At 40.6% G+C, this 15,240-nt stretch overlaps 1 long non-coding RNA gene across 5 annotated transcripts in view; it reads left to right on the forward strand.

The window, feature by feature from the left end:
• LOC149747768 (uncharacterized) overlaps positions 1-15,240 on the forward strand; it is a 145,518-nt gene that overhangs the window by 74,471 nt on the left and 55,807 nt on the right. Inside the window, exon 5 of one of the 5 annotated variants that reach the window (XR_016395461.1) lies at positions 1-14,137. This exon is cut by the window's left edge and continues 18,904 nt beyond it. The exons of the other annotated variants lie outside the window; for them this stretch is intronic. This is a non-coding gene — a long non-coding RNA (uncharacterized LOC149747768). Of the gene's footprint in view, positions 14,138-15,240 lie in introns of those variants that run through there. 5 annotated transcript variants of the gene reach the window in all.

Consider the following 15,240-nt stretch of genomic DNA (forward strand, 5'->3'; position numbering starts at 1 on the left):
ATTATATCTCCCATCTTAAAAAGGGAATCTTCTCCTGAGTCTACTTTCTCCACCAGCTGCCACCCTGTTTCTTTGTACCTGCTGCAACAATAATCCTAGAAAATGATGTCTATGCCCACTGTCTCTAATTTCTTGCCTCCTGATTTCTCTTGAAACCTACTTAATCAGGCTTTTTCTCAAATTTTTCCATAGAAACGGCTCTTGTCAAGGTTACCTATGACCTCCACGTTGTTATACCCCATGGCTAGTTGTCAGTCTTCATCTTACTTGAACTGCTAGCAGCATTTGAGACAGGTGTTCAGTCCCTGCTCTTTGATACACTTTCCCTGCTTGGCTTCCAGTGTACCATACTCTCCTGGCCACTCCTCCTTGGCTTCCTTTGCTGGTTCCTTTTCTTTTCTCAGATCTCATAATGTAGGAATGTTCTAGGGCTCAGTCCTTGATCCTCTCCTGTTTTTCTCTCCATACTCCTGGGTAATCTCCTTGGTGATCTTGGTGATTCCTTGGTGATCTCCTCCAGTCTCATGTCTATAAATGCCATCTATATGCCTGCCAATGAGTACAAAATTGTTATGTCCAGCTCAGACTTTTATACTCCAGATTATCATAGCCATCTGTCTACTTCGCATCTATATTTGGATGTCTGATTGACTTCTTAAACCGAATCTGTACGAAACTGAGTTCCTGTTCCCCTGATTGTTGCCAAACCTGTAACAGTTGTAGCCTTCCCCATCTTAGTTGATAGCGATCCATTATTCCATTATTTAAGCCAAAAAAATTGGAGTTATCTTTGACTCTGTTCTTTCTCTCACGCCCCGTTTAAACAGTCAGGAAATCCTGTTGACTTTAGCTTTTTTTTTAAATTGAAGTATAGTTGATTTACAATATTGTGTTAGTTTCACGTGTACAGCAAAGTGATTCAGTTATTTATCTTTTTCAGATTATATTCCATTGTAGGTCTGTATGAGATATTGAATATAATTTCCTGTGCTATACAGGGGATCCTGTTGCTTATCTATTTTATGTATAGTAGTTTGTATCTGTTAATCCCATACTCCTAATTTGCCCCTCCTTCACTCCCTCTCCCCTTTGGTAACCATAAGTTTGTTTTCTATGTCTGTCTGTTTCTGTTTTGTACATAGATTCATTTGTATTATTGTTTAGATTCTACTTGTAAGTGATATCATATAATACTTTCTGTCTCTGTCTAGTTTACCTCATTAAGTATAATATTCTCTAGGTCCATTCATGTTACTGCAAATGGCAATATTTCATTCTTTTTTATGAGTGAGCACTATTCCATTGTGTGTGTGTGTGTGTATGTATATATATACATACACACACACACATATATGTATATATACATACCGTATCTTCTTAAGCCAGTTGTATGTTGATGGGCACTTGGGTGTTTTCTATGTCTTGGGTATTATAAATAGTGCTGCTACGAACACTAAGATGAATGTATCTTTCGAATTAGAGTTTTCATTTTTTCTGGATATATACCCAGGAGTGGGATTGCTGGATCATATGGTAGCTTTATTTTTAGTTTTTTAAGGAAGCTCCATACTGTTTTCCAGTGGCTGCACAAATTTATATTCTCATTAACAGTGTAGGATGGTTCCTCTTTTCTCCACCCCTTTCCAGCATTTATTATTTGTAGACTTTTCGATGATGGCCATTGTGACAGGTGTGAGGTGAAACCTCACTGTAGTTTTCTTTTTTTTTAACATCTTTATTGGAGTATAATTGCTTTACGATGGTGTGTTAGTTTCTGCTGTATAACAAAGTGAATCAGCTATGCATATACATATATACCCATATCTCCTGCCTCTTGCATCTCCCTCCCACCCTCCCTATCCCAGGCCTCTAGGTGGACACAAAGCACAGAGCTGATCTCCCTGTGCTATGTGGCTACTTCCCACTAGCTATCTATTTTACATTTGGTAGTGTATATATGTCCATGCCACGCTCTCACTTCGTCCCAGCTTACCCTTCCCCCTCCCCGTGTCCTCAAGTCCATTTTCTATGTCTGCGTCTTTATTCCTGTCCTGCCCCTAGGTTCTTCAGAACCTCTTTTTTTTCTTAGATTCCATATATATATGTTAGCATACGGTATTTGTTTTTATCTTTCTGACTTACTTTACTCTATATGACAGACTCTAGGTCCATCCACCTAACTACAAATAACAATTTTGTTTCTTTTTAAGGCTGAGTAATATTCCAGTGTATACATGTGCCACATCTTCTTTATCCATTCATCTGTCGATGGACACTTAGTTTGCTTCCATGTCCTGGCTATTGTAAATAGAGCTGCAATGAACCTTGTGGTACATGACTCTTTTTGAATTATGGTTTTCTCAGGGTATATGCCCAGGAGTGGGATTGCTGTGTCATATGGTAGTTCTATTTTTAGTTTTTTAAGGAACCACCATACTGTTCTCCATAGTGGCTGTATCAATTTACATTCCCACCAACAGTGCAAGAGAGTTCCCTTTTCTCCACACCCTCTCCAGCGTTTATTGTTTGTAGATTTTTTGATGATGGCCATTCTGACCGGTGTGAGGTGATACCTCACTGTAGTTTTGATATGCATTTCTCTAATGATTAGTGATGTTGAGCATCCTTTCATCTGTTTGTTGCCCATCTGTATATCTTCTTTGGAGAAATGTCTATTTAGGTCTTCTGCCCATTTTTGGACTGGATTGTTTGTTCTTTGATATTGAGCTGCATGAGCTGCTTATATAATTAGAGATTAATCCTTTGTCAGTTGCTTCGTTTGCAAATATTTTTTCCCATTCTGAGGGTTGTCTTTTTGTCTTGTTTATGTTTTCCTTTGCTGTGAAAAAGCTTTTAAGTTTCATTAGGTCCCATTTGTTTATTTTTGTTTTTATTTCCATTTCTCTAGGAGGTGGATCAAAAAGGATCTTGTGGTGATTTATGTCATAGAGTGTTCTATGTTTTCCTCTAAGAGTTTTATAGTATCTGACCTTACAGTTAGGTCTTTATTCCAATTTGAGTTTATTTTTGTGTATGGTGTTAGGGAGTGTTCTCATTTCATTCTTTTACATGTGGCTGTCCAGTTTTCCCAGCACCACTTATTGAAGAGGCTGTCTTTTCTCCATTGTATACTCTTGCCTCCTTTGTCAACGATAAGGTGAATCTCTGGGCTTTCTATCCTGTTCCATTGATCTATATTTTTGTATTTGTGCCAGTACCATACTTTCTTGATGACTGTAGCTTTGTAGTATAGGCTGAAGTCCAGGAGCCTGATTCCTTCAGCTCTGTTTTTCTTTCTCAAGATTGCTTTGGCTATTTGGTGTCTCTTGTATTTCCATACAAATTGTGCAATTTTTTGTTCTAGTTTTGTGAAAAATGTCATTGGTAGTTTGATAGGGATGCATTGAATCTGTAGATTGCTTTGTGTAGTATAGTCATGTTCACAGTGTTGATTCTTCCAATCCAAGAACATGCAATATCTCTCTATCTGTTTGTATCATCTTTAATTTCTTTCATCAGTGTCTTATAGTTTTCTGCATACAGGTCTTTTGTCTCCTTAGGTAGGTTTATTCCTAGGTATTTGATTCTTTTTGTTGCAATAGTAAATGGGAGTGTATCCTTAAATTCTCTTTCAGATCTTTCACCGTTAGTGTATAGGAATGCAAGAGATTTCTGTGCATTAATTTTGTATCGTGCTACTTTACCAAATTCATTGATTAGCTCTAGTAGTTTTCTGGTAACATCTTTATGATTCTGTATGTATAGTATCATGTCATTTGCAAACAGCGACAGCTTTACATCTTCTTTTCTGATTTGGATTCCTTTTATTTCTTCTTCTTCTCTGATTGCTCTGATTTCTTCTTTGATTGATTCTCAAAACAATGTTGAATAATAGTCGTGAGAGTGGGCAACCTTGTCTTGTTCCTGAACTTAGTGGAAATGGTTTCAGTTTTTCACCATTGAAGACGATGTTGGCTGTGGGTTTGTCATATATGGCCTTTATTATGTTGAGGTAAGTTCCCTCTATGCCTACTTTCTGGAGGGTTTTTATCATAAATGGTGTTGAATTTTGTCCAAAGCTTTTTCTGCATCTATTGAGATGATCATATAGTTTTTCTCCTTCAGTTTGCTAATGTGGTGTATCACATTGATTGATTTGCGTATATTGAAGAATCCTTGCAATCCTGGGGTAAACCCCACTTGATCATGGTGTATGATCCTTTTAATGTGCTGTTGGATTCTGTTTGCTAGTATTTTGTTGAGGATTTTTGCATCTATGTTCATCAGTGATATTGACCTGTAGTTTTCTTTTTTTGTGACGTCTTTGTCTGGTTTTGGTATCAGGATGATGGTGACCTCTTAGAATGAGTTTGGGAGTGTTCCTCCTTCTGCTATAGTTTGGAAGAGTTTGAGAAGTATAGGTGTTAGCTCTTTTCTAAATGTTTAATAGAATTCACCTGTGAAGCCATCTGGTCCTGGGCTGTTGTTTATTGGAAGATTTTTACTCACAGTTTCAATTTCAGTGCTTGTGATTGGTCTGTTTATATTTTCTATTTCTTCCTGGTTCATTCTTGGAAGGCTGTGCTTTTCTAAGCATTTGTCCATTTCTTCCACGTTGTCCATTTTATTGGCATATAGTTGCTTGTAGTAATCTCTCACGATCCTTTGTATTTCTGCAGTGTCATTTGTTACTTCTCCTTTTTCATTTCTAATTCTGTTGATTTGAGTCTTCTCCCTTTTTTCTTGATGAGTCTGGCTTATGGTTTATCAGTGTTGTTTATCTTCTCAAAGAACCAGCTTTTAGTTTTATTGATCTTTGCTATTGTTTCCTTCATTTCTTTTTCATTTATTTCTGATCTGATCTTTATGATTTCTTTCCTTCTGCTAACTTTGGGTTTTTTATTTTTGTTGTTATTCTTCTTTCTCTAATTGCTTTAGGTGTAAGGTTAGGTTGTTTATTTGAGATGTTTCTTGTTTCTTGAGGTAGGATTGTATTGCTATCAACTTCCCTCTTAGGACTGCTTTTGCTGGATCCCATAGGTTTTGGGTCGCCGTGTTTTCATTGTCATTTGTTTCTAGGTGTTTTTTGATTTCCTCTATGATTTCTTCAGTGACCTCTTGGTTATTTAGTAGTGTGTTGTTTAGCCTCCATGTGCTTGTATTCTTTACAGATATTTTCCCTGTAATTGATACCTAGTCTCATAGTGTTGTGGTCGGAAAAGATACTTGATATGATTTTAGTTTTCTAAAATTTACCAAGGCTTGATTTGTGACCCAAGATATGATGTATCCTGGAGAATGTTCCATGAGCACCTGAGAAGAAAGTGTATTCTGTTGTTTTGGATGGAATGTCCATCAATTAATGGACATAGTTAATGTCCATTAAATATCAATTAAGTCCATCTTGTTTAATGTGTCATTTAAATCTGTGTTTCCTTATTTATTTTCATTTTGGATGATCTGTCCATTGGTGAAAGTGGGGCGTTAAATTCCCCTACTATTATTGTGTTATTGTTGATTTCCCCTTTTATGGCATTTGCCTTATGTACTGAGGTGCTCCTGTGTTGGGTGCATAAATATTTACAATTGGTATATCTTCTTCTTGGATTGATCCCTTGATTATTATGTAGTGTCCTTCTTTGTCTCTTGTAATAGTTTTTATTTTAAAGTCTATTTTGTCTGATATGAGAATTGCTACTCCCGCTTTCTGTTGATTTCCATTTGCATAGAATATGCTTTTCCATCCCCTCACTTTCAATCTGTATGTGTCCCTGGGTCTGAAGTGGGTCTCTTGTAGACAGCATATACACGGGTGTTGTTTCTCTTTCCATTCAGACAGTCTATGTCTTTTGGTTGGAATATTTAATCTATTTACATTTAAGGTAGTTATTGATATGTATGTTCCTATTACCATTTTCTTAATTGTTTTGGGTTTGTTATTGTAGGTCCTTTCCTTTTCTTGTGTTTCCTGCCTAGACAAATTCCTTTAGCATTTGTTGTAAAGCTGGTTTGGTGGGGCTGTATTCTCTTAACTTTTGCTTGTCTGTAAAGGTTTTAATTTCTCCCTCAAATCTGAATGAGATTCTTTCTGGGTAGAGTAATCTTGGCTGTAGGTTTTTCCCTTTCATCACTTTAAATATGTCCTGCTACTCCCTTCTGGCTTTCAGAGTTTCGGCTGAAGGATCAGCTGTTAAGCTTATGGGGATTCCCTTGTATGTTATTTGTTGCTTTTCCCTTGCTGCTTTCAATATTTTTTCTTTGTATTTAATTTTTGATAGTTTGATTAATAAGTGTCTTGGCATGTTTCTTGTTGGATTTATCCTGTATGGGACTCTCTGCACTTCCTGGACTTGATTGACTAGTTCCTTTCCCATATTAGGGAAGTTTTCAATTATAATCTCTTCAAATATTTTCTCAGTCCCTTTTTTTTCCTCTTCTTTTTCTGGGACCCCTATAATTCGAATGTTGGTGCATTTAATGTTGTCCCATAGGTCTCTGAGACTGTCTCAATTCTTTTCATTTTTTTTCTTTATTCTGCTCTGCAGTAGTTATTTCCACTATTTTGTCTTCCAGGTCACTTATCCATTCTTCTGCCTCAGTTATTCTGCTATTGATTCCTTCTAGAGAATTTTTAATTTCATTTATTGTGTTGTTCATCCTTGTTTGTTTGCTCTTTAGTTCTTCTAGGTCCTTGTTAAATGTTTCTTGTATTTTCTCCATTCTGTTTCCAACATTTTGGATCATCTTTACTATCATTACTCTGAATTCTTTTTCAGGTAGACTGCCTATTTCCTCCTCATTTGTTTGGTCTGGTGGGTTTTTACCTTGCTCCTTCATCTGCTGTGTATTTCTCTGTCTTCTCATTTTGCTTATCTTACTGTGTTTGGGGGTCTCCTTTTCGCAGGCTGCAGGTTCATAGCTCCTGTTGTTTTTGGTATCTGTCCCCAGTGGCTAAGGTTGGTTCAGTGAGTTGTGTAGGCTTCCTGGAGGAGGGAACTGGTGCTTGTGTTCTGGTGGATGAGGCTGGATCTTGTTTTCTGCTGGGCAGGATCACATCTGGTGGTGTGTTTTGGGGTGTCTGTGAACTTATTATGATTTTAAGCAGTCTCTCTGCTAATGTGTGGGGTTGTGTTCCTGTCTTGCTAGTTGTTTGGCATGGGGTGTCCAGCACTGTAGCTTGCTGGTCGTTGAGTGGAGCTGGGTCTTACCATTGAGAAGGAGATCTCTGGGAGAGCTTTCACCATTTGATATTATGTGGGGCCGGGAGGTCTCTGGTGGACCAATGTCCTGACCTTGGCTCTCCCACCTCAGAGCCTCAGGCCTGACACCTAGACAGAGCACCAAGACCCTGTCAGCCACATGGCTCAGAAGTAAAGGGAGGAAGGAAAAGAAAGAAAGAAAAAATAAAATAAAATAAAGTTATTAAAATAAAAAAAATTATTAAAAATAATAAAGTATTAAAAAAAAGAAAAAAGAGATCAACCAAGTTAATGAACAAATCCACCAATGATAATAAGTGCTAAAAACTATACTAAAAAAAAAATGGACAGACAGAACCCTAGGACAAATGGTAAAAGCAAAGCTATACAGACAAAATCACACAAAGAAGCATACACATACAAACTCACAAAAGAGAAAAAGGTAAAAAAAAAAAAATATATATATATATATTTTTAGAAAAAGGAAGAAAGCAACCAAATCAATAAACAAATCTACCAGAGATAATAAGCTCTAAATAGTAAACTAAGATAAACATAAAAACAGAAGCAAAGTAGTTGCAGAAAGCAAACCCCAAGTCTACAGTGGCTCCCAAATTTCACCACCTCAATGTTGGGATGATTCGTTGTCTATTCAGGTATTCCGGAGATGCAGGGTACATCAAGTTGATTGTGGAGATTTAATCCGCTGCTCCTGAGGCTGCTGGGAGAGATTTCCCTTTCTCTTCTCTGTTCGCACAGCTCCTGGGGTTCAGCTTTGGATATGGTCCCCCCCTCTGCTTATAGGTAGCCTGAGGGCGTCTGTTCCCCTCTCAGACAGGACGGGGTTAAAGGAGCAGCTGACTAGGGGCCTCTGGCTCACTCAGACTGTGGTGGGAGGGTGAGGGAGGGGTATGGAATGCGGGGCGAACCTGCGGTGGCAGAGGCCAGTGTGATGTTGCAACAGCCTAAGGCACACCGCGCGTTCTCCCGGGGAAGTTGGCCCTGGTTCACGGCACCCTGGCAGTGGCGGGCTGCACAGGCTCCCCGGAGGCGAGGTGTGGATAGTGACCTGTGCTTGCACACAGGCTTCTTGGTGCCTGCAGCAGCAGCCTTAGCGTTTCATGCCTATCTCTGTTGTCCATGCTGATAGCCGCAGTTGCGCCTGTCTAGCACTCATTTAGGTGGTGCTCTGAATCCCCTCTCTTCGCGCACTCTGAAACAATGGTCTCTTGCCTCTTAGGCAGTTCCAGACTTTTTCCTGGACTCCTTCCCTGCTAGCTGTGGCACACTAGCCCCCTTCAGGCTGTGTTCATGCCGCCAACCCCAGTCCTCTCCCTGGGATCTGAACTCCGAAGCCTGAGCCTCAGCTCCCAGCCCCCACCTGCCCCAGCGGGTGAGCAGACAAGCCTCTCGGGCTGGTGAATGCTGGTCAGCACCTATCCTGTGTGCAGGAATCTGTCTGCTTTGCCCTCTGCACCCCTGTTGCTGCGCTCTCCTCCGTGGCTCCGAAGGTCCCCCCGCCGCCCACCCCCCGTCTCCACCAGTGAAGGGGTTTCCTAGTGTGTGGAAACTTTTCCTCCTTCACAGCTCCCTCCCAGAGGGGCAGGTCCTGTCCCTATTTTTTTGTCTCTGTTTTTTCTTTTTTCTTTTGCCCTATGCAGGTACGTGGGGACTTTCTTGCCTTTTGGGAAGTCTGAGGTCTTCTGCCAGTGTTCAGTAGGTGTTCTGTAGGAGCTGTTCCACATGTAGATGTATTTCTGATGTATTTGTGGGGAGGAAGGTGATCTTCACATCTTACTCCTCTGCCATCTTGAAGGTCCCCTCCTCATTGTAGTTTTGATTTGTATTTCTCTAATGATTAGCGATGTTGAGCATCTTTTCAGGTGCCTGTTGGTCATCTGCTTGTCTTCTTTGGAAAAATGTCTATTTAAGATCTTCTGCCCATTTTTTGATTGGGGTGTTCGTTTTTTCCATATTGAGCTGTATGAGTCCATTGGCTTTATCTTTAAGATCTATCCAGAATGTGACCATTTTTCACCAATTTCTGTGCTTTCATTCAGACCCACTGTGATCTCTTACATGGATTCCTGTGATAGCCTCCTGGGGCTCCTTGTTTCCACCCTTGCTTCTCTGCAGTCTGTTTCCAACACAGCAGCCAGATCTACCGTTCTGAAAGATTGTGTCGCCTCATTCTTAAAACATTCCAAAAGCTGTCACCCATTTCATATATATGTCCTTTAAGTGGCCTGCATGATCTGATTTCTGTCACTTCTGTGATCTTGGCTGTGCTACAGAAGTCCTCTAAGTGGTGGTTTCCTCATCTGAAAAGTGGAGGAGAGTATAATTCTTACTTTACAGGGTCGTTGTAAGGATTAAATGAGATAGTACATGTAGTAGTAAAAAAAATTGAAATAATTATTTTTTTACTATTAATTATTAAATATTAAGTTTAATGCCTTTAGCTTGGAATTCAAGGTCATTTACATCTTTTCCCAATCTTTCCTTATACTGTATTTCTCATGGTTCTCCCTTCTCTACTTCTCAGTTTTCTTGCTTGTAAAATTTGTAAAATGGAGATAAGTTTTGCCTTTGCTCACAAGGACTGCACATCAAACTCCTCTTACTGAAGAAGGGGCTGCACAAATAGAAGATATTGTCATCCTGTTCCCAAGGACTAAAAGGTTCTTCTTTCTTGTCTCTGCAGTAATAACAACAAAGTGCTTTTCCTTCAAATGTTTTACCTGGGAACCCTCCCTTCTCCCCCACCCCCCCAAAACAACCTGCATGTCTGTTGCTCTGGCAACATCAGGAAGGGAATTAGCACCCAAAGAAACTGTAAGTACTGTGCCTGTGCAGGCTTCAGGGATGGGTACTTGATTTGACAATTTAGAAAACAGCAAAGACCCTTGCTTCTACACCTTGTGATACCATTTGTCCTTGTCAACTCTGATTAATTAATGTTCCAGCAGATCAGAAATGCCGTTCATTGTGTGTTCTTCTTGTTGCTTGACGTTGATGGGGCTTGTTTCTCTCGTTTAATTGAAATGCTTCCCACACAAAAGAAAGTCAGCTTGTTGGATTCCCAGAGAATATTCATTCACCCATAGGCCCAGAGCACCATCATTTCAGTGCAAATTGTGCCAAAAGAGGGAAATGTGTTATTATCCGATCATCTTGTAAAAAATCTGGTGTAATGTTTGAGTTCAGCAGATGGTTGGACCTGGGGAGATGAAAGACTCTGTCCTAGAACTTTTTGGATGGGCCTGTGACCCATCTGCTTGACTGAGGTACCCTACATGGCTCCTATGTGAGACCTTTGCTCCTTTTAATCCTGCCTCTACATCTTTGTCCATAAGGGTTGTCTGTATGGTTGGAGCTGGACAACCTAGGTCAGGGGAGGAAGGGGGAAGAGGTCTTGGAAAGAAGTGAGACGCAGCCAGTTCTCTATAGGGATTGTCCAGATGAATGTCTCATTAGTTCTCCATTTTAAATTTGAGTTGAAGACCAGGATATATGAACAACAAAAATAAAAATCTGGTACGACGAACGGACGTAATGGAGCCACCATCAAGTAACTTAAAGTTCATCCTTACTGTATGTAGCAATTGAATAATTGTTACCACGTGTATGGTATTTGGACAGAAATTTAACTTTGCACTTATTTTGGGGCCTGGGTCCTCTGCAAGGCATTATGCTTAGCAGTGTAATATGGTAGGAGAAGCATGACCTCCACGGGCTAACTTTACCATACCAGCTGCATGTCTTTGGGCTAGATGTTGAACCTCTCTGTGCCTCCGTTTCTTCTTCTGCAAAGTGAATGATGTGATAATAATGATAATAATACTTTGTAGAGTTATTGTGAGGGTTAAATGGGATAATGTTTGTGAAAGTAACTGGAATGGAGTTAGATCGTTTGACCCTATGTGCTTTCAGGACCATCGAGGGGTGAGATGAGTATAACAAGATAATGATAACATGATCCCCTTTCCCCCAGGTGTAGCAGGAAAGTAAGTAGACAAATAATATAAATATAATGCAAATGATTAAACGTGCTATAAAGCAAAATGATTAGAAAAACAAGAGAATGAGATGAATTTTGACTAAGGAGAAATCTGGATGCTTTGGAGAAGGTGGGATGGGTGGATAGAATGAGTGGTGGGGAGGTAGAGGGACTTTCTGGTGGAGGGAAAAGCAAAAGCTAGCACCTGGAGTCTGGAGAGCACAGGGTATGGTGGGGTAACCTTATTAGGATGGCTTCCCAGGAATAGGCTCTCTGGAAGGGTATTGGAAAAGAAGTCTGGCTTCCAGTTAGGTTGAGATGGAGTGCTGGATGAGTAGTTTGGGTTTTATTGTGTTAAAAAATTGGGAGCCATTGAAGTGTTTTGTTTTGTTTGTTTGTTTGTAGCAGGTGAGTGACAATGATCAGGTCTGTGCTTTAGAAACATAATTCTGGCTCTAGTATGTCTGAGGGGTAATGGGGAGGGAGACTGCAATACTCTACAGGAGAAATGATAAGGGCCTTATGCAGGGAGGTTGGATGCAGGGGAAGAAGTGGGTATGGGAGATGTTGCTGATGAATAATCTACAGATTTTAGCAACTTATCAGATGTAATGACTGAAACTGGGATAGGCCAAGCTTAGATTAGCTTTGAAGTCCCTTGGGAGCCTGGGTGACCTGGAAGATGGACAGACTAGGGACCTGTGGTTGTTAAATGAGTAATTTGTATCACTTCCAGTTCAGTGGTGGGAAAGGTTAAGGGAAACTGGGTGAAACAGAAAACTACCACAGGCCCCAGTAAAGACCCCTGGATCTGTAACTCTGGATGGGGGATGGGGAGATATGGTGCTCACACTGTCCAGCTACTCTGGGAGATGAAACATGAATTTCCAGCCCTCTCATTTCTGTCCAGGTTAAGAATCAAGGTCTGGCCCCATTTAGTCTTCCCTTTCCTCTCCAGTAGCCCGTTGAAGCTCAAAGCCTTGCCCAACTTTCAGCAGTCTGTGAAGGAGGAGTCGTCTCGTACAACCAAGGGGAGGATGCTTCTCTGGGTGTCTGATGCAGTGCCAGCCCCAGAGCCCTAGCCCCAAGTCTACCCACCAACACCAGGGGGCAGGCACACCTGTCAGCCAGGAGTTGGCATATAGAACTCAAAGAAGTAATTTTTTGGATTATTATTCTTTTTCCCTTTTTCCTTTGGTTCCACTTACCATCATTATCTAATCCTTCAATAAGAAGTTCTTGAATGCCCACCAATTGCATGGGGTGAGAGTATCCTTTTAACAGTAATTAGACATTGCCCTCAAGGAACTTATGCTAGACGTTTATGTTGCTTGATACCCTTTCCTGTCTGTTAATAGGAGAACTGCCCTGGGAAAGTTAACAGTTGATCATTGGCATTATTTCTGGCTAGAGCCTGCAGTCTATAAATATAGTCTCCCTTATTTTACAAATAAGAAACAGGCTCAGAGAGGAGGTCAGACAACTCAAGCCAAAACTGGGTTTAGAACCTATGTTTTTCCAGCTGTGTCTTTTGAAATTCCTCTTTGTCTCTCTGAAGCTGAAAACCCCAGAATAAATTATCACAAAAATATTCTAGCATAAAATCTCTTTTTGGGGGAGTGGTGTCAAAGAATAGTGACACTAATTTATTTTAGTTTTGAAATATTTTAATTGATTTTTGACAAATAAGAACTGTACATTTTTAAGGTATACAATGTTATGTTTTGTTTTGTTTTGTTTTTGTTTTTGCGGTACGCGGGCCTCTCACTGCTGTGGCCTCTCCCGTTGCGGAGCACAGGCTCCGGACGCGCAGGCTCAGTGGCCATGGCTCACGGGCCCAGCCGCTCCGCGGCATGTGGGATCTTCCCAGACCGGGGCACGAACCCGTGTCCCCTGCATCGGCAGGCGGACTCTCAACCACTGCGCCACCAGGGAAGCCCCAATGTTATGATAATGTATACATAGTGAAATGATTATCACAATCGAAGTAATTAACGTATCCATTACGTCCCATAGTTACCTTTCTTTTGCATGTGTGTAGTGAGAATAGTTGCGATCTACTCTCTTAGCAAAATTCAAGTACATAATGCATTGTTATTAACTATAGTCACCATACTGTATATTAGGTTTCCAGAACTTACTCATCTTGTAACTGATCGTTTGTAACCTTTGATCAATATCTCCCCTTTTCACTCACCTCTAGCCTCTGGTAACCTCCATTCTACCCGCTGTTACTATGAGTTCAACTTCTTTTTTCCTTTTTTAAAAATTCTATACCTAAGCGAGATCATGCAGTATTTGCAATATTTGTCTTTCTATGTTTGGCTTATTTCACTTAACACAGTGTCCTCCAGGTTCATCCATGTTGTCCCAAATGGCACGATTTCCTTCTTTTTTTTTTTTAAGGCTGAATAATATCCTATTTTATTTGTATACAACATTTTCTTTATTCATCTGTCAGTGGACACTTCAGTTGTTTCCATATCTTGGCTACTGTGAGTAATGCTATAATGAACATGGGAGTGCAAATATCCCTTTGAGATAGTGATTTCATTTCTTTTGGATATATACCAAGAAGTAAGATGGCTGGATCATATGGCTGTTTCACTTTTTGAGGAATCTCCACACTGTTTTCTGTAATGACTGTACCAATTTACATTCCCACCAGCAGTGCACAAGGGTTCCCTCTTCTCTACACCCTCTCCAACCCTTATCTTTTGACTTAATAATAGCTGTCCTAGTAAGTGAGAAGTGGGCAAATCATTGTGGTTTTGACTTTCCTAGCAAAAGCTGTTAATGATGAAGGATGATTTTTCTTCTCACTCCCTGTCAGTGCACGTGGCTGGATGAGACAGAAACATGAGTTGAAACAGATGAGGAGGATGGAGCAGTACATTGTGTGGATGAAGTAGAGATAGTGGAGAATTGCTGTGGATGCAGAGACCTGTCAGATACAACACTGAAGCCTGTGGACAGGGTGGTATCTAGAAGGATGTGCTTTAAGAAAATGGTTGGCTCTTAGAGCGAAGGTAGTTGGAGGAGGATTTTTCATGTTTGTCTTTTGCTTGTCTGTAACTGTTTTTCTTTTCTTTTCTTTCTTTTTTTTTTTTGCGGTACACGGGCCTCTCACTGTTGTGGCCTCTCCCGTTGCGGAGCACAGGCTCCGGACGCGCAGGTTCACTGGCCATGGCTCACGGGCCCAGCCGCTCCGCAGCATGTGGGATCTTCCCGGACTGGGGCACGAACCCATGTCCCCTGCATCGGCAGGCGGACTCTCAACCACTGCGCCACCAGGGAAGCCCTGTAACTGTTAATTTTCCTAGAATAAACATGCTTAGTCTTGGTGCTTTGCTACTCTGCATCCATTCTTCATGCTCCAATCAGTTTTATTTCACTTTTTCTCTGGTAGAATGCCTCTCTCCCTGAATCTCAGTTCATAAGCTTTGGGTAGGAATCACCTCTGCCCCTAATCTCCAGCATTGGGGGAGGCATGGATTCCTACAGGTCATCACATTCTTGGTCACATTCATTGTTTCTGAGATGGACTCATGAGCCAGTAAAATGTAATAGGACATTTTCTGTAACTTTGAGATGAGAGTCAAGCTCTCTTGGTATTGTACTTGAACATGAATACTCTCACTAGACCCCTCTGTGGGAATGTGAATTACCTCCCTAAAGGTAAAAAATTATTAGGCACTAGTTGATGGTTTTGTGAGCTCTGTGAAAGAGGATGAGAGAAAATTGAAACCATATTCTGTGAGACAGGCTGCATATCTTCTCAAGTGGGAAATGAGCATTTTCTCTTCAAGTGGATTCAATATCGAAATACCTGGGCAATCCTGGAATGCCCTCAGGCAGTAGCACCAGGGCCTATCCTAGGCTAGTGCTTAATATAGCTTGTTTTAAAGAGATAATACAAACCCCCTTTACCACACAGTCATTCACAAACACTCTGACACAAATTCTTTATTAAGACTGTTCAATGTAGATGCAGGTTTTTAGCCCATAGGAAATCAGGCCTGGGCCTTAGGGAAATTTCAG

This window comes from Delphinapterus leucas, chromosome 13, assembly GCF_059928025.1.
Source record: "Delphinapterus leucas isolate spDelLeu-1000000601 "Yukka" chromosome 13, BTC_Dleu_Yukka2, whole genome shotgun sequence".
Lineage (NCBI taxonomy): Eukaryota > Metazoa > Chordata > Mammalia > Artiodactyla > Monodontidae > Delphinapterus > Delphinapterus leucas.